The 23,847-nt window shown below is 37.0% G+C and overlaps 1 protein-coding gene and 1 pseudogene across 6 annotated transcripts in view; both read left to right on the forward strand.

Annotated features, from left to right (window-relative positions):
* CDH18 (cadherin 18) overlaps positions 1-23,847 on the forward strand; it is a 1,025,306-nt gene that overhangs the window by 353,146 nt on the left and 648,313 nt on the right. The window lies entirely within an intron of this gene.
* Positions 14,963-22,000, forward strand: LOC119871601 (annotated as a pseudogene).

Consider the following 23,847-nt stretch of genomic DNA (forward strand, 5'->3'; position numbering starts at 1 on the left):
TTCCCACAGATTAAAACCATATTAATTATATGTTACTGTGTAACAAACACATGGACTAATTTGAAGCAAGTATGGTTTGTTATATTTTATAATTCTGGAGATTGAGTGATTCTACTTCTCCATCATTAGTTATGATTGCCTGTATGATTGCATTCAGTTGGGAAATCAGCTGGGACACATTGTTTCTCCTCCTTGAGATTTCTCACTCTATATAGCGTCTCATCCCAAGGCCTCTCAATGGGCACGACCCACCCCACCACCCCAGCAAGATGTTCTGTGATTTCTCATAATTTGGCATCATGATACCAAGAGGAATTTTTTTAAAGCAACAGACCTCAACACGTAAATACTTAACCAAGTATCTGTGTGTTTGTTAGCTGATATCCATTCACTGGAGCAAATCACAGAGTCAAGCCCAGAGAAAATGTGGAAAGGTTTTTCCCAAGATGTTCACTTGGATGCCACAAGTGGAACAGCCTGGTGCACTTTTGAATATTGATTTTATATGGTTTGAGCCATGTAGGCAGGAAACACTCTCTAAAATCCCTACATTTAATTTAGGATATTTGAACCACTGTGAAAATTAAAATGCAGCAGGAGAGATGCCCTCCTTCCCCTCTGATAACTGGCCTCATGATGCGTGAGTAGAGAAGTAGAGGTTCAGTGTAAATGAAGGAAGTCAAAAAGCTTCCATGCATAAGCTCACAAGCTTCATATACAAGTATTAGCAAATAATCACTTGACTAATTTGTGTGTCAGTGTTCTGCTCATATCCTCGTGGCTATTTTTTTCACGTCCACATACATCAGTAACTGGCATCTGGTGACTCTTCCCTCCAATTACTGACACCTGCATCTGTTTTCCAGAGTTGCCCTCAGGCTGTCCCAACCTTCTTGGCCTTCAGTCTAGAAGAATAGGATCCCCTCACCCCGTCAGCATGTGCACTCTTGCTTCTAACCAGTGAATGAGGGGCACAGGGAAATAAATCTTCCCTGATTGAAGAATCTTGAGATACGACTAAAGTTTTCTCCAAATCTCCTCTATCAAAGTGAACCAAGCTTATCTTGCTGACCTCGCTAGACTTCCTTGGTTTCTTTGCTCCCTAATCCTATTTTTCATCAACTTGACCAATGTTACGTCCATGGGAATTCTTCTTATTGAATACATTTTTATGTAATTCCGTATCTCAAGGTCTGGAGAATAAAATCTAAGACACCTGGTGATGGTAGCACATAATTTAGTTAATTCCTGATATTTAATTTGTTAAGCTATAAACACTATGTTTATAATAAGTGAAAAAAGAAACTAAGTCCTTTTTAACTTGTTTAATAGTTCCAGACCCTTCCAGAAGTTTTGCTGTGGGTTGCCTGTGTGGCTCAGTTGATAAGTGACTGCCTCTTAATTTCAACTCAGGTCATGATCTCAGGGTCCTGGGATCAAGCACCATTTCAGGCTCCTTGCTAATCAGGAATCAGCTTGAAGATTTCTCTCCTCCCCCTGCTTTCTCCCACCTCATGTGTGGATACGTGCATTCTCTCTCTCTCTCTCATACAAACATACATATGTACATACATACATACATACATACATACATACATACATAAAACAGTTTTACTGGTTTGTTTTCCTTTCATTTTAGGAATACTTCTTGGTTTTTGGTATACAATATTTTTTTTGGCGGGGGGTCAGAAGTAGAATTCAGTGGCTCTGGTATGGCATACTCTTTTAAAAATATTTTAATTTACTTGAGAGAGAGAGATACCTGTGTGGCTCAGTGGTTGAGGGTCTACCTTCACCTCAGATCATGATCCTGGAGTCTTGGGATCGAGTTCTGCATCGAGCTCCCCACAGGGAGCCTACTTCTCCCTCTGCCTGTGTCTGCCTCTTTCTCTGTGTCTCTTATGAATAAATGAATAAAATCTTAAAAGAAAGAGAGAGAGAGAGAAAGAGCAAGCACACAGGAGCAGGGGGGAGGGGCAGAGGGAGAAGCAGACCCTCCACTGAGCAGGAAACCTGAAGCTGAGCTAGCTTGATCCCAGGACCCTGAAATCATGGCCTGAGCCAAAGGCAGGTGCTGAACCAACTGAGCCATCCAGGTGCCCCTAACTTTTCATTTCTAAATATTTTTTAAAACTATCAGAAATTCCTGGAAGAGTCTTCAGATTTAATATGTGTTTGCCATTTTTTACTATTTTAAATATTTTTTCATTAATATACTTGTTTAAACTCCCTTTCTTTTATTTAGAACATACTTTGCAATGACCTACAACTCACCGCTATACACTGTTTTATGTAGCTATTGGTTTCTCTAAATTTAAATCATTCTCTTGCCTTTTCAGGTGGAAATCCACTAGTCTTATTTGTGCTTTCTCTTTTGAATGACTGTCAACTCCCTCTCGAATGATATAATTAACGCAGTTCTGTCTATAAGCAGAGTCATTCAATTGTGAGAACACTGATTTATTGTCAGAAGATCCGGACTGAAAATTTTAGTTCTGCTATTGACTTCTTCTCTGCAATGCTTCCATTTTCTCATCTGTAAAGAATGAAAATATTTACTCTCCCCACCTTCTAGTTATCTTGAGTCACTCAAGTCTATGTGGGAATGCTTTGGGAAATTACAATGCAGGGGAAGGCATTACTATTATTGTCTGCACACCTTTGCTGTTCTTACATATTTTCCATTCACTCTTTTGCCACCTGGTGTGTGAGAAAGTGAGACACATTTCTTTAGAACAAGAGAGACATAGAGAGAGACTCTATTTGCACTAAGTATTGAAGAAAGCTTTGTTCTAACACCTGCTACAGGTATTTCAGGATTGTTTGTTTTTTTTTCTTAATTAGAACTTAGAAGGAATGAGTTCATTTATTTTCAATTAACTATCAGAGGAAAGAAAAGTGGGAAAGACTGTAGTATTAGAAAAAATAATTTAAAAAAAAGACTGTTGTATTAGGTTTTTCCAAAGAAACAGAAACAATGGGACATATAGATAGATATAGATGATTATAGATAGATAGATATAGATATAGATATAGATATAGATGGATATAGATATAGATATAATCTTTGGAGATATAGCTCCAAAGAGATTTATTATAAAGGATTAGGCCATGTAATAATGGAGGCTAAGAAATCCCAAAGTTTGCAGTGTGTGAGCTGGAGACTCAAGGGAGAAAGATGGTCTAGTTCCAGCCTAAGTCCAAAGACTGACAGCCAGGAAAACTGGGAGTATAAGTTCCAGCCTGGAAGTCCATAGGCTTATGTCCCAAGAAGAGCTGACATGTCACGTTGACTCTGAAGGTGGGAAAAATCATTCCAGACCTCTGGTGTCTTTATGTAAGGAGCTTAGAACTTGCCATTCCATCCTAAGAACCAGTAAAAAAAAAAAAAAAAAAAAAAGGAACTGAAAGAAAATCAACTCTTCTTGGATCTGTAAGAAAGGAGAGGACTTAAGGTAGGTCACTGCTCCCAGAATTAGAGAGACAGACAAGTGAATACAGGGAGTCACAGTTTCCTTCAGCAGAGACTCACATATGGAAAATGCCACGAGGACCAGTGCCAGTGTAGTAAAAAATTTACACATTGCTGGAGGCTCAATGAAAATAAGTTTGAAAGTTAAAAATGTCAGGAGAACCCACTCATACAGGAGCCCACATGGTGTTGTTAAATTTACAACGTTCACAGCATTGGAGAAAAAAAATATTCTCTCATGCTTCCAGCAGGGGGAGTGCAAAAGAAACAGTTCTGCAATATGCCAGAGCACTCAGGGCTTCTTAACAAGGCCTGCCCTCAGGGAAAACTAATTAACAAGGCCCTGCTTCTGTGAAAGACCACAGCTAATACCCTCAATGGTGAAAACCTGAGAGCTCTTCCACAGGAAACAAGACTGGGATGTCTATGCTCATCTTTGTTATTTAACATAGTACTGGAAGTCCTGATCTTGGTAATCAGACAACAAAAAGAAATAAAAACATCCAAATCAGGAAGGAAGAACCCAAACTTCACTATTCCCAGGGACCTGACGCTCTGTGCTGAAAACCCAAAAGACTCCACCAAGAAATTGCTAGAACTGATACAATTTCAGTAAACTCACAGGATACAGAATCAACATACAAGAATCTAAGACATTTCTATACTTCAATATTGAAGTACCAACAAGAAAGATCAAGGAATTGAAACAATGTACAATTGCATCCAAAACCATAAGGAATAAATCTAACCAAAGAGGTGAAAGCCTTGAAAACTACAGAACACTTATGAAAGAAATGGAAGATAATGTAAAGAAATGGAAAAGCATTCCATGTTCATGGATTGGAAGAACAAATATTGTGAAAATGTTTATACTACCCAAAATCTATAAAGAACTTATCACACTCAACACTGCCCCCCCCGCCCCCTGGCCCAAAATAATCCAGTTAAGAAATGGGCAGAAGACATGAATAAATATTTTTCCAAAGAAGACATAGAGATGGCTAACAGACCCATGGAAAAATGCTCAACATCACTCTTCATCAAGGGAATGCAAATCCAAACTACAATGAGATACCACTTCACATCTGTCAGAATGCCTAAAATGAACAAAACAGGAGACAACAGAGGGAAGCCCTCTTACTCAGCTGGTGGGAATGTAAACTGGTAGAGCTCTCTGGAAAATGGTATGGAGGTTCCTCAATAAGTAAAAAATAGAATTAACCTATGATCCAGCAATTGCAGTGCTAGGTATTTACCCAAAAGATACAAAAACACTGGTTCAAAGGAACACCTTGATTATAGCAGCATTATCAACAAGAGCCAAATTATAGAAGAGCCCAAATGTCCATTGATTACTGAATGGATAAATAAGAAGTTTTATATATACATATATGTATATATATAAAATTATATATATAATGCAAATATATATATATATATATATATTCTCAGCCACAGATAAAAATGAAATCTTGCCATTTCCAATAATGTGGATGGAACTAGTGTGTATTATGCTAAGCAGAACAATTCAGAGAAAGTAAATACCATATGACTTCACTCACATGTGGAATTTAAGAAACAAAGCAGATGAACTTAGGGAAAGGGGGGAAAGAGAGGGACACAAACCATGAGACTCTTAACTGTAGAGAACAAACTGAGGATGGAGGATGGGCTAAATGGATATTAAGGAGAGCACTGGCTGTGATGAGCACTGAGTGCTATATGTAAGTGATGAAGCATTAAATTGTACTCCTGGAATCAATACTATGTGTTAGCTAAGTAGAATTTAAATAAAATTTTGAAACAGGGATGCCTGGGTGGCTTAGCAGTTGAGCATCTGCCTTTGGCTCAAGGTGTGATCCTGGGATCGAGTCCCACGTCGGGCTTCCTGAATGGAGCCTGCTTCTCCCACTGCCTGTGTCTCTGCCTCTCTCTGTGTCTCTCATGAATAAATAAATAAATTCTTAAAAAAACAAATGTGAAACAAATAACAAGGGCTTAATTTGCTGGAGAAACTAACTGACCTGGGGAAGACAATACCCAACACCCTGTGCCACCTAAGGGGAGAGAAACAACAACAACAACAACAACAACAGAGGCACCTGGGTGGCTCAGTGGTTGAGTATCTACCTTTAGGTCAGGTTGTGATCGGGGAGTCCTGGGATCGAGTTCCACCCATATCATGTTCCCTGCAGGGAGCCTGCTTCTCCCTCTGCCTATGTCCCTACCATCCTCTCTGTATATCTAATGAATAAATAAATAAAATATTTTTAAAAGTAAAAAGTATTCGTGAATTTTGCAATGCAGACACGAATTTTAACTTAAAAATTGAGACTTAATCATAAGACTATGGAAAACTTTCCTCAAACTTCAGTACCCTTTTACTAAAGGCCTATTATTACAAGCAGAACATTTTACCAGGTACATCATGCCATGTAATCTAGAAAAAATAACAGGAAATCCCAAAAGGCAAAAACTAAAACTAAAAATAAATTGAAGGGGCAGCCTGGGTGGCTCAGCGGTTTAGCCTTTAGCCCAGGGTGTGATCCTGGAGTCCTGGGATCGAGTCCCACATCGGGCTCCCTGCATGGAGCCTGCTTCCCCCTCTTCCTGTGTCTCTGCCTCTCTGTCTGCATCTCTCATGAATAAATAAATAAAATCTTAAAAGAAAAATAAATTGAAGAATCAGGATAAGGATGAGAACCACAAAATAGGGATGCTGGAATTATCACAGCAAAAATTTAAAACAGCTATGATTAATATCCTAAGGGCTCTAATGGATAAAGCAAAGACACAGATGGATGGAATGTCTGCAGAGACACAGAAATCCAAAGAAATGACCAAAAATAAACGCTAGACATTAAAAACAATGTAACATAAATGAAGAATCCTCCTGATAGGCTTATTTGTAGACTGTATATGGCTGAGAAAGCATCTCTGAGCAAGAGGACAGAACTGGACCTCAAAAATCAAAAAGCAAGGGGAATAAAGACTGAAGAGAAACCCACAGAATGTCCAAAGACTGTGGGACCATTGCAAAAGGTGCTGCATACAAGCAATGTTTCCTTCCAACCATAAGGACAAGAAAGAGGGAAAGGGACAGAGGAACATTTGAAACAATAATGAGTAAAAGTTTCCCCAGATTTATGTCAGACACCAAACTATAGATTCAGAGAACTCAGAGAATACCAATCAAAGTAAATCTCAAAAAATTGCATGTAGGCATATTATTTTCAAACTGTAGAAAATAAAAGATAATGAAAAAATTTTGGAAAAAAGCCAAAGGGGGGTTGGGGAACCACTTTACCTAGAGAGGAACAAAGATGAGAATTAGATCTGATTTCCCCCCAGAAACCATGCAAGTAAATAGTGAGCGAAGTGCTGAGAGAAAAAAAAAAAAAACAAAAAAACAAAAAAACAAAAAAACAAAAAAACACACCAACATAGAATTCTGTATACTGCAAAACTATCACTCAAAAGCAAAGGAGAGAAACTTATCTGACAAATTAAACTAACTAACTGTTAGTTAAATTAATTTTAACTAACTGTTAAAATTATCTAACAAATTAAACTATCTGTTGCCAAATTTCATAACCTAGATGAAAACAACCAATTCCTTGAAAGATGCACCTGAAAATTCACACAAGAAAAAATAAGCAATCTAAATAGATCTATATCTATTAAATAAATTGAGTCAATAATTAATAACCTTGCAAGATAGAAAGTGCCAAATCCAGAGGATTTACTGGTGAATTTTACCAAATATTTAAGGAATAAATTATGCCAGATATCTACAATCTCTTTTAGAAGGTAGAAACAGAGGAAAGGAAGGCCTGGGTGGCTCAGCGGCTGAGCGTCTGCCTTCAGCTCAGCTTGTGACACCGGGTCTGGGTATGAAGTCCCACATGAGGCTCCCTGTGAGGAGCCTGCTTCTCCCTCTGCCTGTGTCTCTCATGAATGAACAAATAAAATTAAAAAAAAAAAAAGAGAAACAGAGGAAATACTTTTTTTAACTTGTTTTAAGGGACCAGTATTACCCTAGTACTAAATTCAAAGACACTACAAGAAAAGAAAATGAAAGTCACTATCTCTAATTAATATACATGCAAAAATTCTCAACAAAATATTAACAATTCATACTTGGCAATGTATAAAAAGAATTATGCACCATGAATAAGTGGGATTTATCCCAGGCTGGTTCAACATTTGAAAATCAATTAATATTATCCATCGCATCAATAGTTTAAAAGAGAAAAATCGCATGGTCATATAATAAATGCCAAAAAAAAGTATTTGAGAAAATATAACACCCATTCGTGATGAAAACTCTCAATTAACTAGAAATAAAAGGGAACTACCTCCACTTGAGAAAGAATATCTATAGAAACCCTATGGCTAATATTCTGCTTCATGAGAAACAGATATGTCTCCTCTCACCATTCCTTTTAACATTGTACTGGAAGCTTGAGATAATGCAATAAGACAAGGAAAGGAAATAAAAGCATATAGATTGAGAGGAAGAAATGAATCCATCTTTGTCCACAGATGACATAATCATCCATGTAGAAAATCCAAAAGAATTGACAAAAAAAAAAAAAAACAAAAACAAAAACAAAACAAAACCCTAAGATGCAGTTACGGAAAGGGACAGGATAAAAGGTTAATATTTAAATGTCAATTGCTGGGGCACCTGGGTGGTTCAGTGGTTCAGTGTCTGCCTTTGACTCAGATTGTGATCCCAGGGTCCTGTGATCAAGTCCCGCATCAGGTTCCCCAAAGGGAGCCTGATTCGCCCGCTGTCTATGTCTCTACCTCTCTCTCTGTGTCTCTCATGAATAAATAAACAAAATATTTTTTTAAAAAGTCAATTGCTTCCCTATATACCACCAGAAACCAGATGTATTAGAAATTGAATTAACAAAACAAACAAATCCCACAGTATTATTTATATTGACATCTCCTAAAAATAAAATGTTTAGGTATGAATCTAAGAAAATATGTGCAAGATCTATGCGAGGAAAAGTACAAAACTCTGCTGAACTGACTAAAGAATAACTAAATAGGTGTTTCATGTTCATAGATAGGAATACTTAATATTGTCAAGATGTCAGTTCTTCTAAACTTTATACATTTTTTAAAGATTTTATTTATTTATTTGAGAGAGACAAAGAAATAGGCAGAGGGAGAAGCAGACTCCTTGTGGGGAACCTGGTATGGGGCTTGATCCCAGGACCCCAGGATCATGACCTGAGCTGAAGGCAGATTCTCAATCACTGAGCCACCCAGGTGCCCATCAACTTACTTTATAAATTAAATGCAATCCTGCTCCAAATCCCAGTAAGCTTTTGTGTGGATATCAACAAATTGATTCTAAAGTGTATTTGAAGAACCAAAAGACCTATAATTCCTCATGCATACTAAAATAGAAGTATCAAGCCCTGGAAAGACATGGTGGAAACTTAAATGCATATTACTAAGTGAAAAAAAAAGTCAAAGTAAAGTGTGACATTCTGCATGATTCCAACTATATGATATCCTAAATAAGGCAAAATTATGGTGGCAGTAAATAGGTCAGTGGTTTGGTTGCCAGGGGTTGTAAGCAGAGAAGTGGGGATAGTTAGGTGGAGTACATTGGATTTTTACAACAGTGAGACTACTCCATAGTGATGGGTACTCTATAGTGATGGGTACATATCATTATACATTTGTCCAAACACACGGAATGTGCAACACCAAGAGTGACTTGTAATCCAAACTATAACCTTTGGGTGATTATGATGTGTTAATGTACGTTCATTGATTGTAACAAATGGACCATCTGGTTGGAGATACCGGCAATGTGGGAAACTGTGGATGTGAAGGGAGGGACAGCGGTATATAGGAAATCTCTCAACCTGCTCAATTTTGCTATGAAACTAAAACTACTGTTAAAAAAAAAAAGAAATATGGGATCCCTGGGTGGCGCAGCGGTTTGGCGCCTGCCTTTGGCCCAGGGCGCGATCCTGGAGACCCGGGATCGAATCCCACGTCGGGCTCCCGGTGCATGGAGCCCGCTTCTCCCTCCTCCTGTGTCTCTGCCTCTCTCTCTCTCTCTGTGACTATCATAAATAAATAAAAAAAAAAAAAAAAAAAAAGAAATAGTCTTAAAAATGGGAAAACAAACAAACAATGTCACAGTAGCAGGCAGAAGGAGTTCCCCTCTCGTTGGAAGAAGTCAGCCAATTTTTCTGTTCAAGCTTCAATTGACTGGATGAAAGCCACAGATATGGGGGAAGCCAATCTACTTTACTACCATTCAAATGTCTACCGATTCAAACGCTAATCTCATCCCAAAAAACGCACTCACAGATATACCTAGGGAAATGTTAGGTGAAATATCTGGGCACCTCATAGCTCAGTTAAGTTGAAATATAAAATTAATCCTCATAACTGGTGAGAAGAAAAAGAAAAACTAGCTATAGAAATTGATAGTTTTCTACATGGGATGTTAGGTGCTCATATTTTCAAGTTAACAATTTGTTTGAAATTGAATTTACATAAGAACCCAGTTGGATAATGAGCTCAAATACAAACACAAATGCCTGGTTCTCCTCCCTTTCCCAGCAGTCTGTTGTTGGGATCCTGTGCTAACGGTGCCTTGATCATAGCAGATGTGCTATATAAATTTTTTCTTTGAGTAGTTAAAATGGCCAGTGTATTTCCACCAGTACTGCCCTCTGTAGGAAAATTATCTTGATATTAACAGAATTCTGAAACTGATATGAGTGTATTTTTAATACTTTTAAGCAAATAAAACTTCAGAGCAGAACAAACTCATGTTAAATTATTTGATGCTTCTCACAAGTCTAATCATATCCATTATGAGTTTTTTTTTAATTTCCAAGTGTCCTTATTTATTAAAATAAGAAATGGAGAGAAGCCAAAAATTCAAAAAGTGCGATACCAAAATAAGCTTATTTTAAAAGGAATTACTTGGAGTGCTTCTTATTATGGTAGCAGAGAAAATTCAGTATTTCTGTTGGTTTTTAATATAAATTGATATTTTCTCAGGACACTGCAAACACTTTGAAAATTAACTTGCCAGAACCTCTTAGGCTGAAAAATTAATTCGTTTCCAAAAAAAATATGACAGAGTAATTTTTAGCTGGCAGATTTAGGGTTTTTCTCAACTAAAGGACTTTTCAAATCACCATTTTAATCTCTGAATTAAAATAACCACGTGAAGCAAGATAGGCCACATCTACCTTCTAAATTTATGTAAAGCATAGACTATATGTAAATATCTTCCAACACCCTTAACTCAGTATTTTACCCTCGTTCCAATTAGTTAGAGGTGAAGAATTTGTCCAGAATTTACTGAAAGACTGAAAGGTGAAAATTCACAGTTGGATTGTAACCCTATGGGAGAGTAAGAAAAGTAACTTTGAGAAAATTATTGAATCCATGAAAATGTTATGGAAACTAAACATATATTCTTTCCATTTTCTTTAAAGAATGCACTCCTTGGAAGCAAGCCTTATTAAGGTGAAATAATTAGCTCAGTCAATGAGAAACAGAAAGCAATGGTTGATTCACATCTTATGCTGCTAAAGGAATTATTTTTAATTAAACATAAGAAAAATGCAACCAGGTTTCTGAAAACGATTTTCAAAATAACCATTCCTAACTGTTTAGCAGATAAATCCCCAAAACTCAGTGGCTTACATAGTTGCTCTAACCTAGCAGAGTCCCGGGAAGTTGGCAGGTAGGATTCGCTTCATGGAGTCATCCAGGATCTCATGTTACGCTGTGACTCTTCTATGTTTATCAGAAAACTTTGAGATCAGTCCTGCATCTGCATCCTCTAGTGGCTGAGTAGAGAGCAGGAGGGGGTTGGGGAGTGGGGGAGATGAAGACATAACTCTCTCTTAAATTGCCCCAGAATGGTAGTGACATTTTCTACTCACACCCCAATCATGAGAAATAGTTAAAAGTCCTGTAAGGATGTCAGTGTGGATGAGTTTAGATGTAAGCCCAGGAAGGGCTTGGGGAGCCAGTAGCCCATCTTGGCAACACTGAAAAACCAGTCGGAAAGGAATACACATTCAAGCCTAACAGGATCAATGGGCCCTTCAATGATGACTAGCCAGTGACACAAATCTTAACTGGAAGAAAAAGTAACAGTAATATCACCCAAAATAAAAACTTAATTTAACTTTATCAGGAACAGCAGGAGGCAGCAAGATAGTTGGGTTGTAGGATCATAACTTTTAGTGCAGACTCATGTGTGTGTGGTAGTAGGACTAGAGCTTGAACAGGTGACTTACGTTGCCTTATTTCCCCCTCCTTTTTCTCTTCTTCTTTCTCCTTGTTGTATTTAATACTTTTATTTATTTATTCATGAGAGACACAGAGAGGCAGAGACACAGGCAGAGGGAAAAGCAGGCTCCATGCAGAAAGTCCAGTGTGGCACTTGATCCCTGGACCCCAGGGTCACGCCCTGAGCCAAAGGCAGATGCTCAACCACTGAGCCACCCTGGTGTCCCTCCTTCTCCTTCTTACTTACAATGGGACCCAAATGTATCCATAGACAAATAATCCACTCTTCTATTTCTTTTTATTTTTTTTTTCATGATTCTTATTTATCTTGAACTATCTATAGTATCTTGGTCACAAATTAATCCTACATAGTTTGTTAGAGATGCAAAAAGATTTTTCACTGACTTTCCAATGTTTCCTAGTCTATCTGTAAAAATAGAAAGAGGCTAATTTTAGTTTAAATGTGATGCTTGGGAGTCCTGGGTGGTTGAGCATCTGCCTTCGGCTGTGGTTGTGATCCCTAGGTCCTGGGATTGAATCCCGCATCAGGCTCCCTGCAGGGATCCTGCTTCTCCCTCTGCCTGTGTCTCTGCCTCTTTCTCTCTCTGTGTCTCTCATGAATAAATAAATAAATAAATAAATAAATAAATAAATAAATAAATAAATAATTAAAGTGATGCTTGCTCATTGTAAAAAAACTAGTCAACAAAATGTAACAAAATACTATAAAAATGTGATAAAAGTCTTTTTATTTAAAGATTTTATTTTATTTATTCATGAGAGCCACACAGGCAGAGGAAGAAGTAGGCTCCATGCAGGGAGCCCGATGTAGACTTGATCCCGGGACTCCAGGATCTCGCCCTGGGCCAAAGGCAGGTGCTAAAACCACTGGGCCACCCAGGGATCCCCATAAATGTGATAAAATCTTAAAAATGCTAATCCCATTATTCAGAGATTATTGCTATTTACTATTTTGGCAAACACTCATCTTTATATTCATCCATTTTTTATTGTTAAAATGAGATCATTCTTTATACAGTGTTTTGTACAGATTTTGTTTTTCCTTAGAAATACAGTGGAGGCGCACCTGGGTGGTTCCTATGGTTGAGCGTCTGCCTTTGGCACTGGTTGTGATCCTGGAGTCCTGGGATTGAGTCTCATGTCGGGCTCCCTGCGGGGAGCCTGCTTCTCCCTCTGCCTGTGTCTCTGCCTCTCTCTGTGTCTCTCATGAATAAATGAATAAAATCCTTTTTTAAAAAAATATAGTTGATATATTTCTAGGTTAAGGAATATTAATCTATACTTTTGTATTGGTTGCATAGTGTTTCATTTCTCACAAGTCTTTAAATAAGCATGTTTGATTATTCTGCCCAAAAGGAGTTTGGCAGTGTAGTAGTGGCTCAACAATGCATATTACACTGAATCGAAAGCATCTATTGGTCTTACAAATATCTAACCAAGGCTGAGAATAAAAGGACTTACATATGATTTTTTTACTATAATAATTTCATCTGCAGATCCTTATATAAATGAGCTACTAAATTGCACCTAATTTAAAATTAAGACACTCTTTTAAATAAGTTATTCTGAGAAGACAGCACTGATAGTGGTATATTTTGTTAATATATTAGAATTTCATTATTTAGGGCAGCCCGGGTGGCTCAGCGGTTTAGCGCCGCCTTCCGCCCAGGGCCTGATCCAGAGGTCCTGGGATTGAGCCTCGTATCAGGCTCCCTGCATGGAGCCTGCTTCTCCCTCTGCCTCTCTCTCTCTCTCTCTCTCTCTCTCTGTGTGTGTGTCTCTCATGAATAAATAAATAAAATCTTAAAAAAAAATTTCATTATTAAAAAAAAAAAGCGAACAATAAGTAAGATAAATCCTACATCCAAAGTGGCTGACATATTTTCATTCCCATTGGTCCCCAAACATAAATGGTTTGAGATAAACACAAATAGCTATAAGAACAATTGTTATAAAAAAGTCACATGGAAGAAAATCATGGGATAGCTCTTAATGGCTGAGCAGTGAACATCATCATCATGTACAACTGTAAGACTCAGGGAGTAATCCTAACACAGCACCTGAAACTGGTGGTTGTGGAGGTTGATAGCACTTGACGCTTCCAATGCCCAATGAATGCAGTAAGATAAAGGAAAGTCGCTAGTGCTCAAGTAGTGGAGGTATTTATGGGCATGAACCCTAGAAACTAAGGAACCCCAGAGCTCTCCCAAGTCAAGCTGAGGAGGAGAATATCCCCAATTGGACCACATAGTGAGCAAAGAATTAGGATAGTTCAGATGAGATGGTTAATACCTCCAGAAGGTGAATCCTACTGTTTTAATCCACGGGAAAGGAGAAGACAGGGAACCTGAGGGTGATGACCCTAGAAAAGTGATATTGGTCCATTCCTTTCTCTTAGAAGTACTTGAAATTCATCTCATGCATCCCAGAGCAGTGAAAAAAGATTATGGCTTTGTCCTTTAAAAGCTACAGAAAAAAAGAAAAAGAAGGAAGAGATTAGCCTCTTACAAATGAAAAAGGTGCATTAGAAATTCATGTTAACAAGCACGTGAAAAATACAGCCTCATATTTTGAAATGAATGAAGAGAAATAAAGGAAATGACAGAAGTCATGAGCCAACAACATAGATCAGAAGTATACAATAAAAATCAGAGAAAATAAAAACATGAAAACAGAAGTAAATGAACTTAGGTAAAAATTAGAAGGGAGACACCTGGGTGGCTAAGTTGGTAGAGCATCCCACTCTTGACCACAGGTCTTGATCTTAGGGTTGTGAGTTCAAATTCTGCATTGGGCATGGAGCCTACTTTAAAAAAAAGGAATTAGAATGAAGATAAAACCAAATACACATAATATACCTCTCTGAAGAAGAAAATGAAATAAATGGAATAGAACAAATACTAAAAAGTATAATCCAAGAAAATTCCTGGAATCAACAACAAATAAAAAGATGTGAAACTACATAATGACAGAGCATTATGTGTTTCTTGGGAGGTTACACTAGTGTTTCCAGCACGAAGACACATTCAAGTAAAATACTTAGACTTGAAGTAAAAGTAAAAGTTCCTGGAAGCATCTAGACTAGAGTATGGAAGTTTTGGGGTTCAAATTCAAACTAAGATGGAGACTAGCCAAGAAAATGAATATTTATGTTTTAATTAGAGAAACAACATGAACATGATTGGACATGTAATATTAGATCAAGGAATTCCTGGGGATTTGGGGGAGAGTAAGTTTCTGATGCTACCTATGTTGGAAAAGAGGGATTCTTGCCATTTGTGAATATTTCAGGCACACTGAAATATTCACAACAAATTAATATGCTGTTACCATTTGCCTCAAATTTACCCAGGAGTAAGTGGTGTGTAGATACAATAATACCGGCCGTGGGTTGAATATTATTAAAGCGGAGTGGTGGATCCATAGGAGCTCATTACACTCTTTTATTTTATTTTATTTTATTTGCAATATATATTTTTAAAGTATTCCCTACAAAAACTATTTTTTTCAGAAATGGATTGTTTTTCTTTACTACTTTAAAATGGTTTTCCCATAGCCTATATTTGGATTTAGACTTTCCAATGTATTGAATTTAATTTCTCCACATCATAAATTACTTTTGCACATTGAATCATGTTCTTAGTCAAAATTCTCCATTTCAGTTCTGTCCCCGAAAGTTTTAGCCACCACTACCTAAATTGATCTCCTTAAACAAATTACTATTTTCTCTCAATTCAAGCTATTCAGAATGAATGAAAATATTCTTAAAGTAGGTCTGTATATATAACCCCATTCATCTTAGTGAGGAAAATGTATAGTATTTTTTAATTGATTATCTGGTTTAAGCAATAGAAACCAAGAAATAATTTATTTGTCTAGATTCCCAAACTGTGCTTATGGGTTTTTTTTTGTAATAATCTATCTTTTTTTTTTTTAATAATCTATCATTTTTGTTCAATTTATAGGCACTTTTGTTGTTGTTCCCAGTAATCTGATCTACATAATCTAATCAGTGATACTTTAAAATGCAAACCTGACCATGTCACCTTCCTGCTGGAAACTCCTCCAGGGCTTCGTATTTTCCTGCTTATAAAGACAGAGCTGTTTACTGTACTACGTTCTCTACCCTCTCAGACCCCTTCAGCCTCCTCTTTCCCATCCTCCAGCATCATGCTTTCCTTTTGGTTGATCTCCCTCCATTACAGGGCAAGACCTCCTGCCTGGACTGCTTCCTGCAGGCTTTCATTTACTTAATTCTTGGTCTCATATGTCAGTCACACTTAAAATTCTGTCATTTAAAGGAAATGGATCCCAGGACTCTTTAGAAACATAATCTCAAAGACACTTCAAAATTGCAATCTGTAGAGTCCACAAATGATTTTTTAAAGGAATACGGTGCAATCACAAGTGGAACCAAAGAAGAATAGCGTTAGCAATGGTAACGGAATAGGATAAAAGCAAGCATTGAGAAGTACGAACTGCCAATGCAGCCTGCCACTACGAAAAATCTTAAATGGCTTAGAGTCTAAGCTCAGAGAGCAGAGGTTTATACGATGCTGTTGATATAGAAGTTTCCAGCAAACTTGATTGGCCTTAGGTGAAAGCACATGTAATAAATCCAGCAGTCATGGTGTGGTAATAAGCAATTGTTATTCAACATTTCCGTTCTCCTATGTAAAGATGAAAATTGAATCAAAATATTCAGAGAAGTGTGAATGTTTCTGTATTTGTTTATTTATCAAGCTAAACCATTTTAACTGCATCCTTGATAATATTTTCTACCAATTTGTTACTGGGCTATTAAAATAGAATTTTGTACATTCACCCCTTTTACACTTAGAAGTTCACTTTTATTTTAATTTGAGCAAGATATAGATGATTATAAAAAGAAATATATAAGTGTATAAGCAAAACTTAATGGAAATATAACACTAAAATAATTTATTTAAAAATATTCATTGTTTAATACTCAAGTTATCAAACTGTTGGATATAAGCAGCAGAGTTTAAAGAAATATACTTTTCAGTTCTTTTGGGTATAAAAAAATACCGGCCATTCTGATTTCATTCATTACAAACTTCTCTTGTTCAATTAAAAAGTTAATAAACCTGGAATTCCATATTTTGCCAACATATTACTGAATTTGTTACCTAAATGACTTGTATAATATTCAATAACAGAGAGGATGACTTTTAGAATGGGTAAAATGCATGAGGCTAAGCAAACTTTGAAAAGGATCAGGAGCTAATTTAACTTAAAATATCCTGAGTAATTTAGAGTGACACTTAACAAAATCTTTCTGCTTGTACAATTGAAAGAATTGGCCTGTAAGGTAGGAGCTGAAGAACAGCCAGTATTATTAATGCTACCCAAGAAACTACTTTCTTGACTTCAAATGGAACAAATTTCATTGAAAAGTTTCGATGCACTCCACAGAATATAATTCAAATTAAGGTCCTCTTCCTGGTTTGAGAATCTCTTAGAAATGTAAAAAAATTCCTGCCTCTATTAATAAAAGATAAAAAGTATAGTGCAACTTTCCATTTTATTTAATATTTGTGTCATTTAAAAGTCGTCCAGAATATGCTTTTGGAAAGCCAAATGTGTATATATACCACACACCAGACATACACCAGTTTAGTAACTGTTTTATAATATAATCTTATTTTGTATAGTCTATCACTTCAAATTTGATCCTGTATCTTAGAGAATCATCTATAGGTGTTTGATCATGCATATTGAATTTATCCAATGATATCTGCCTCTCACAAATACTATTTATCTGAAAACATAATTACATAAATTTGAGAATTTTGCAACGTGTTCAATAATAATTTTTCCATTTTCCATTAATTTACAGAACACATTTATTTCCTTGATTGGTTCACTTTAAGCTCTGTTGTGATTATAATTAGCTGTATATTAAAGTGTGCTACACTTTGGCAAGTTGGACCAATATTGACAGACTCAGGAAAAACAAATTGCTACAAATTTTTATACATGTACAAAATACCTCATTGATTTTTAAGGATTTATTTATTTATTTACTTATTTGAGAAAGAGAGAGAGAGGGAGCATGAATGAGGTTAGGGGCAGAGAGAGAGTTAGAGAAGCAGCCTCCCTGAAGAGCTGGGAGCCAGCCATGGGGCTCAGTCTCACAACCCTGAGGTCATGACCTGAGCCGGAATCACGACTTGATTCTTAATGCACTGAGCCACTCAGGAGTCCCCTCATTGAATTTTGGAAGTCACATTGTTCATCGTTTGACAATTTTAAAAACATTATTTCTAATCAGCACTGCTATGGCAAACGTCCTTGCCTTGTGTAGCAATTTTAATGTTATTATCTTAAAACAATGGGTAAAGGATCTTGCAGTTTCGTCAAAAGAAATAGAAACATATGTGAAATTAGCTTAGAAACCTCAAGAAAATCATATATATATGTGTGATATATATATATATATGATATATATGATATATATATCCCTTAATTTATAAACATAGAATTTATTTATAATCCTAAAAATGCTTTAATGTTAATAGTGATAACATTCCACTAAAATATTGATCATGATAATTTCCTATACAGAAATAAAACATCTCATACATTTATTTACCTTGAAAAATAAATGACTAGTTTCTCCCCAATATTTGGTAACACACTGTCTACAACAAATGAGAACTCGCCATCCCTTATCTGTCCATTCAAAATATACTAGTGTGTTCTGAGCTACGTATTTGTTGTTGGCCGTCCCAGATCCACACCCCAGGTTTGTAAACTCAGCTCTCTGGCCCAGGAAGCTGACCTATATGGGCTACGCCCTTGCTGTGTATCTGTTGCTTTGTCATTTGATCTCCCTGGCAGAGGATCCCGGGGAGAAAGCGGAGTGAGAGCAGAGTGTCCCTACCCACCACCACTTGAGGTTGCCTCTTTGTGGCTCTATTCTTGACCCATGTATCCAGCTCCACTCAAAGGGGGCTTCCTTGTGTGACTTTCTCTACCTTGTTCCCTTGGGCCTGGGAGTAGTGGCAGCCTCTTGATCACATGATCACATGACTCTTTGTAATAAAAAAAAAAAAAAAAAAAAAAAGTCTTTTGCAATACATTCTGTTTGAATGATCCCAACTTTAGGTGTCTCATCAGTGTCCTGCTTCGGCCGGCCTAAAGCTACTGTCTACCACGCACCCGGTGTGGTTAATGTCAAGACAGTTCTCTTTTATCCGTTTATTTATTTATTCATTATGCACGTATTCTTATTTATTCATCCATTCACTCATTTATTTTAAATTTTAAGTGGAACAAATACCTCTTGATTTCTTTTCTTGCATCTTTATGTAAAATTAGCTCTAAAGGCATCAATCTCTGTGCTTCTCTCACACCACTCATCTCAAATATTCAAAATATCAATCTATAAAAGCAAAAAAAAAAATCTGTAAAAGCAAAAACCACAAGAAGTTCCAGGAATTTGGAAATTTAAGATATGAGAGGATATTTTGTCGTGGTATTCTCCTTTCCATGTGAGAGTAGAGCATGTCCTTTGTGTATAAACTCAACAGTGAAATACAGAGCATCTTCCCTCATTAAACACTGTTCAGATGTTTTTGACTAGAAATGTATTCATTATGATGATAATTTTCTAAAAACCAAATAATGTGAAATGCCAATGGGGATTGTTAAAAAGGGATTTTTGTATTTTTGTGTGTATGGTTCATAGTTACAACAATATAAAAAAATCATTCTTCAAGAAGAGTAAAAGAAGCTGTTTCCATCTCATTATTTTAAAAAATATTGTTATATAATATTTTAAAGGTAATTACAGGATGCTTTTAGGATTAAGAAACATTAAAAACATTTAAAAGCATTTAGACATAAATGGCTTTAAATATTTAAAACCTTGGGCATAAAAATTCAGGGGGCACTGGGGTGGCTCCGTCAGTTGAGTGTCTTGCCTTCGGCTTGGGATATGATCCCAGGATCCTGGGATCAGACCCCATGTTGCGCTCCCTGCTGGGTAGGGAGGCTGCTTCTCCCTGTCCTCCCTGCTCATGCTCTCTGTCACTACCTCTTCTCTCTCGTATAAATAAATAAAACATTTTAAAAATTCAAACTTGCTATTTGCAAAAATATTCCTTATTTATTCAATTTTTAAAAAATGTTATAACATTGATTCTAATTCTTGAAACAGACTATACATGATATTTATTTATTTTTTTTTTTAATTTTTATTTATTTATGATAGTCACAGAGAGAGAAAGAGAGAGAGGCAGAGACATAGGCAGAGAGAGAAGCAGGCTCCATGCACCGGAAGCCCAATGTGGGATTCGATCCTGGGTCTCCAGGATCGTGCCCTGGGCCAAAGGCAGGCGCCAAACCGCTGCGCCACCCAGGGATCCCTATACATGATATTTATCATTTTATCATAATCCTATGAGATAAATGATAATACTTTATAAAGTTTCGATTAGAATTCAGGGACATAAAAAATATCCTAAATATAGAAGATTAGGACAATAAAAATATGAAACATAAGACTAGACTGTTACTTTTCTATTTCCTTCCTTCCCCTAACTTGAACTAGCTTCATCAAGACTTTTTGGATTTGAGATTGATTTTAAGTCCATTTACAATATAGGAGATGCTATGCCTGATTCTTTGAAATACTGGTGCCATTTAATTGCAGTTTTGTCTGAAAATAGTATCTTAGAAGACGTTTATCTTCCCTAAAGGAATTCTAACTGGGGCTTGCTTTGCTTCAAATGTTGACTTTACTATTCAAGGGCTCTTTATAAGTTTTCCCCATTTCTCCAGATACAATTATCATATATATAGAATTAATCAGTCAACTTCTTTCTCTCTCTCTTACACATACACACACACAATGGTTCAAATACAGACAGGAAATATATTCTAGAGATTTTAGGATAATGGGTAAAATTATAGTTAAGGAGAATGAGGATGATGAGCAACTGAACACAAATATAATAATAGATGTTTTACAAAGGCTATTGGAGCAAATAAAACCAAGATTATTTTTGAGGAATATATCTTCTCTCCTGAAATAAAGAAATAAACTTTACTGCAAACATTAATATTAGACTGAATACTTTTCCCTTATTCTTGATTTATTCAAGCATTTAGTAAATGTTCAAGAAGCCTTTTGCTAAGGCATCATTGTCCGTAAAGTTTATTTGAACTTAAGTAAATTAAGTTATGACAGACACTGTCCTTTACTCATCTCTCTACCCTCAGAGTGTAGCCCATTCTGGGGAAAGTAATAGATACTCAGTTAAGTGTCTATTATTAAGTTAACTATTGACACATATACTATACAATGAGGTTAATATCCTTAAGGAGTAAGCACTTTCTTTCTAAAAGTAAGAAATTCAAGAGCAGCCCAATCCCACCAACTTGGAAAATCTGGTGTCGTAGGAAAAGAAGGTGCACAAAGCTGCTGAAATCCTCACTCATGCATCCCCAGGGGAATTTAATGATGTGTTCGAGGATGTCCGGCTACTACTTCAAAATGACAATCTACTTAGTGAAAGGGCAGCACATGCATTTGCACCAGTTCATGGCTGAGAAGATAGAAGGATATGAAGATCAAGTCTTACTTAGAGAACACAGTGACCTGAGTACTAGCAGGTTTTGAGATCCAAGAAACATTTCCTTTAAGTTTGATCAGTTATGAAAGAAGCAAAAGACACCCACGCAGCCGGGGGGCATGGATGGAGGTAGGAAGTCTTAGAGAGAATCCTGTGACCGTGATTTAAGGGTCTCTGTGAAAGGTCATTACTTCAATGGCTTCTGTACTCTTGATGCTAAAACTCTAGATGGGCAACAGACCATTGTCGGCTGTATCGAAAGCCACTAGTTTCTTTTTTTTTTTTTTTTTTTTTTTTTGAAAGCCACTAGTTTCGGTCTAAAGATTTCTGGAATGGTTGCTGGTCATCAGCATGGAAGTTCACCCTCACAGCACCGACAGCCTAGATCGCTGGAGCACCTGACAGATTCTCCGGTGTGAAGATGGCGATGTTCAGTTGATTAGTCAGAAAGATGTAGGGGATTCAGTGACTGTTTCGAATGAAGTCCAAACTGCCAAGGAGTTGATGAAAATCATAGAGCATGCAGAAAATGAGTACCGGACAGTGACTAGTGACAACTATCAAACTGTCAGACACTATATTCAAGGCTTTGGGCCATATCGACTGAAACAAGACTGGTGAAGAAATGCAGAATAAGTACGAATGTAAGGACTCTTCAGTACGTGGGATAAAAGGATTCAACATGTGGTCATATGATGAACAAGTGATTTATAAACAATAGCGATAGTTTTCCAGGGTTTTTGTTAACAGATTTTCTAGCCTCATGGAATACTCTATCCCACCTCATGGAATCCGGTAGCACTGCCTTGGTTCTCTTGTGTTCTCTGCCTTGTAATTTTCTGTTTTCACTATATCTACTTGTCACTTTTTAAAAATTCTGCTACATTTAATGATGAAGAGAGAGATGTATTATCCTGAGTTGTTTTACTGTCAAAAAACTTTCCTCGCCTCGAAGTCCTGTTACCATATAGGTGGTTAACATGCTCAGTACTCTTTTACCCTGTCCTTCAGGGTGCTTGTGGTATGTCAGTGATTTTTACTCAACATCAACCACTAAAGAAGCTACTCTATAAACTAGCTGAATGGAAGACACACTCATCCTTCTCCCTCCAATGGCTTTGATCATCATTTATAACCTCTCATAACTGGTGGCATCTGGGTCACACAGTCGGTTAAATGACTGACTCTTGATTTCAGCTCAGGTCATGACCTGAGGGTCGTGAGATGGAGCCCCGTGTGGAGCTCTGTGATGGGTGGCAAGGAGCCTGCTTACCTTTCTCTCTCTCTCCCTCTCCCTCTGCCTCTCCCCTTGCACATGCACCCTCTCTCTCTCTCTCCCTCCCTCTATGTCTCTCTTTCTCTCTCTCAAAAAAAAAAAATATAGACATCTCATAACTATAGTTTTCAAAAGTTTAGATTGAGCTTCTCAAGTCCATTTATGGGAACAAAGGAAGTTTTCTGGAAATTCCATTACAGCAAACTTCTCTGGGGAATTTATATTCAAAAATCCAGGGCCTTAAACCACATTCCCTGTACATGAAAGTGTTTGCTTTCTTCTCTTTTCTCATTGTCTCTTTCCCATCGAGTACCATTACACTTATAGATCTCGAGCTGTATTGGTATAAGAGTTTTACCCATTTATTATTATTATGTTTTTATTATCCAAGAACTACTGACATACTAGGGATATAGTAGAGTATGAAATTTGAAAAATGCAGATGTTGAAGCAATAATAGGTATCTCGTGTTTTAATACGTTGTGGTGGGATTGTGCTATAAGCAAATGAATCAAATAGCTGTAAATTACAAACTAAAACTGAAGATGAACCAAAGTGAAAGGGGTACATTCCAGGCCATATCTTTGTACGGTAACCTGTTATTTTAGGGAATACTAGTGGTTTGTTCTAAGTAGGATATAAAACTTGTTCCAGATCACTCTTCCTCAGGCCTGCCTGCCGAAAACTCAAATGTAGCTCTGATGTAGCAATTCTTCCCAGGTATATTGGCAGGTATATGTGTGATCTCAGCATACACAGGCGACAGAGTTATGATATGATAACTGCTAATGGTCAATTTATTTATATTGTTTACATTTCCATGAGCAGGCCTTAAGGGAAGGTCAGTTTAAAACAAAAAAGCAAAGAATAAAACAAAACTATATAAAAAAAAAAACAACAACAGTGTCTTCCTACCTATCTCCAAATACATGTCAAAAAAGAAGAGGTTTGGGATCCCTGGGTGGCGCAGCGGTTTAGCGCCTGCCTTTGGCCCAGGGCGCGATCCTGGAGACCCGGGATCGAATCCCATGTCAGGCTCCCGGTGCATGGAGCCTGCTTCTCCCTCTGCCTGTGTCTCTGCCTCTCTCTCTCTCTCTGTGTGACTATCATAAATAAATGAAAAAAAAAAAAAAAGAAGAGGTTTGTGCTTCAGCTTTGTTTTTGTTCAGTAATACAGT

The sequence above is a fragment of the Canis lupus genome, chromosome 4 (assembly GCF_011100685.1).
Source record: "Canis lupus familiaris isolate Mischka breed German Shepherd chromosome 4, alternate assembly UU_Cfam_GSD_1.0, whole genome shotgun sequence".
NCBI lineage: Eukaryota > Metazoa > Chordata > Mammalia > Carnivora > Canidae > Canis > Canis lupus.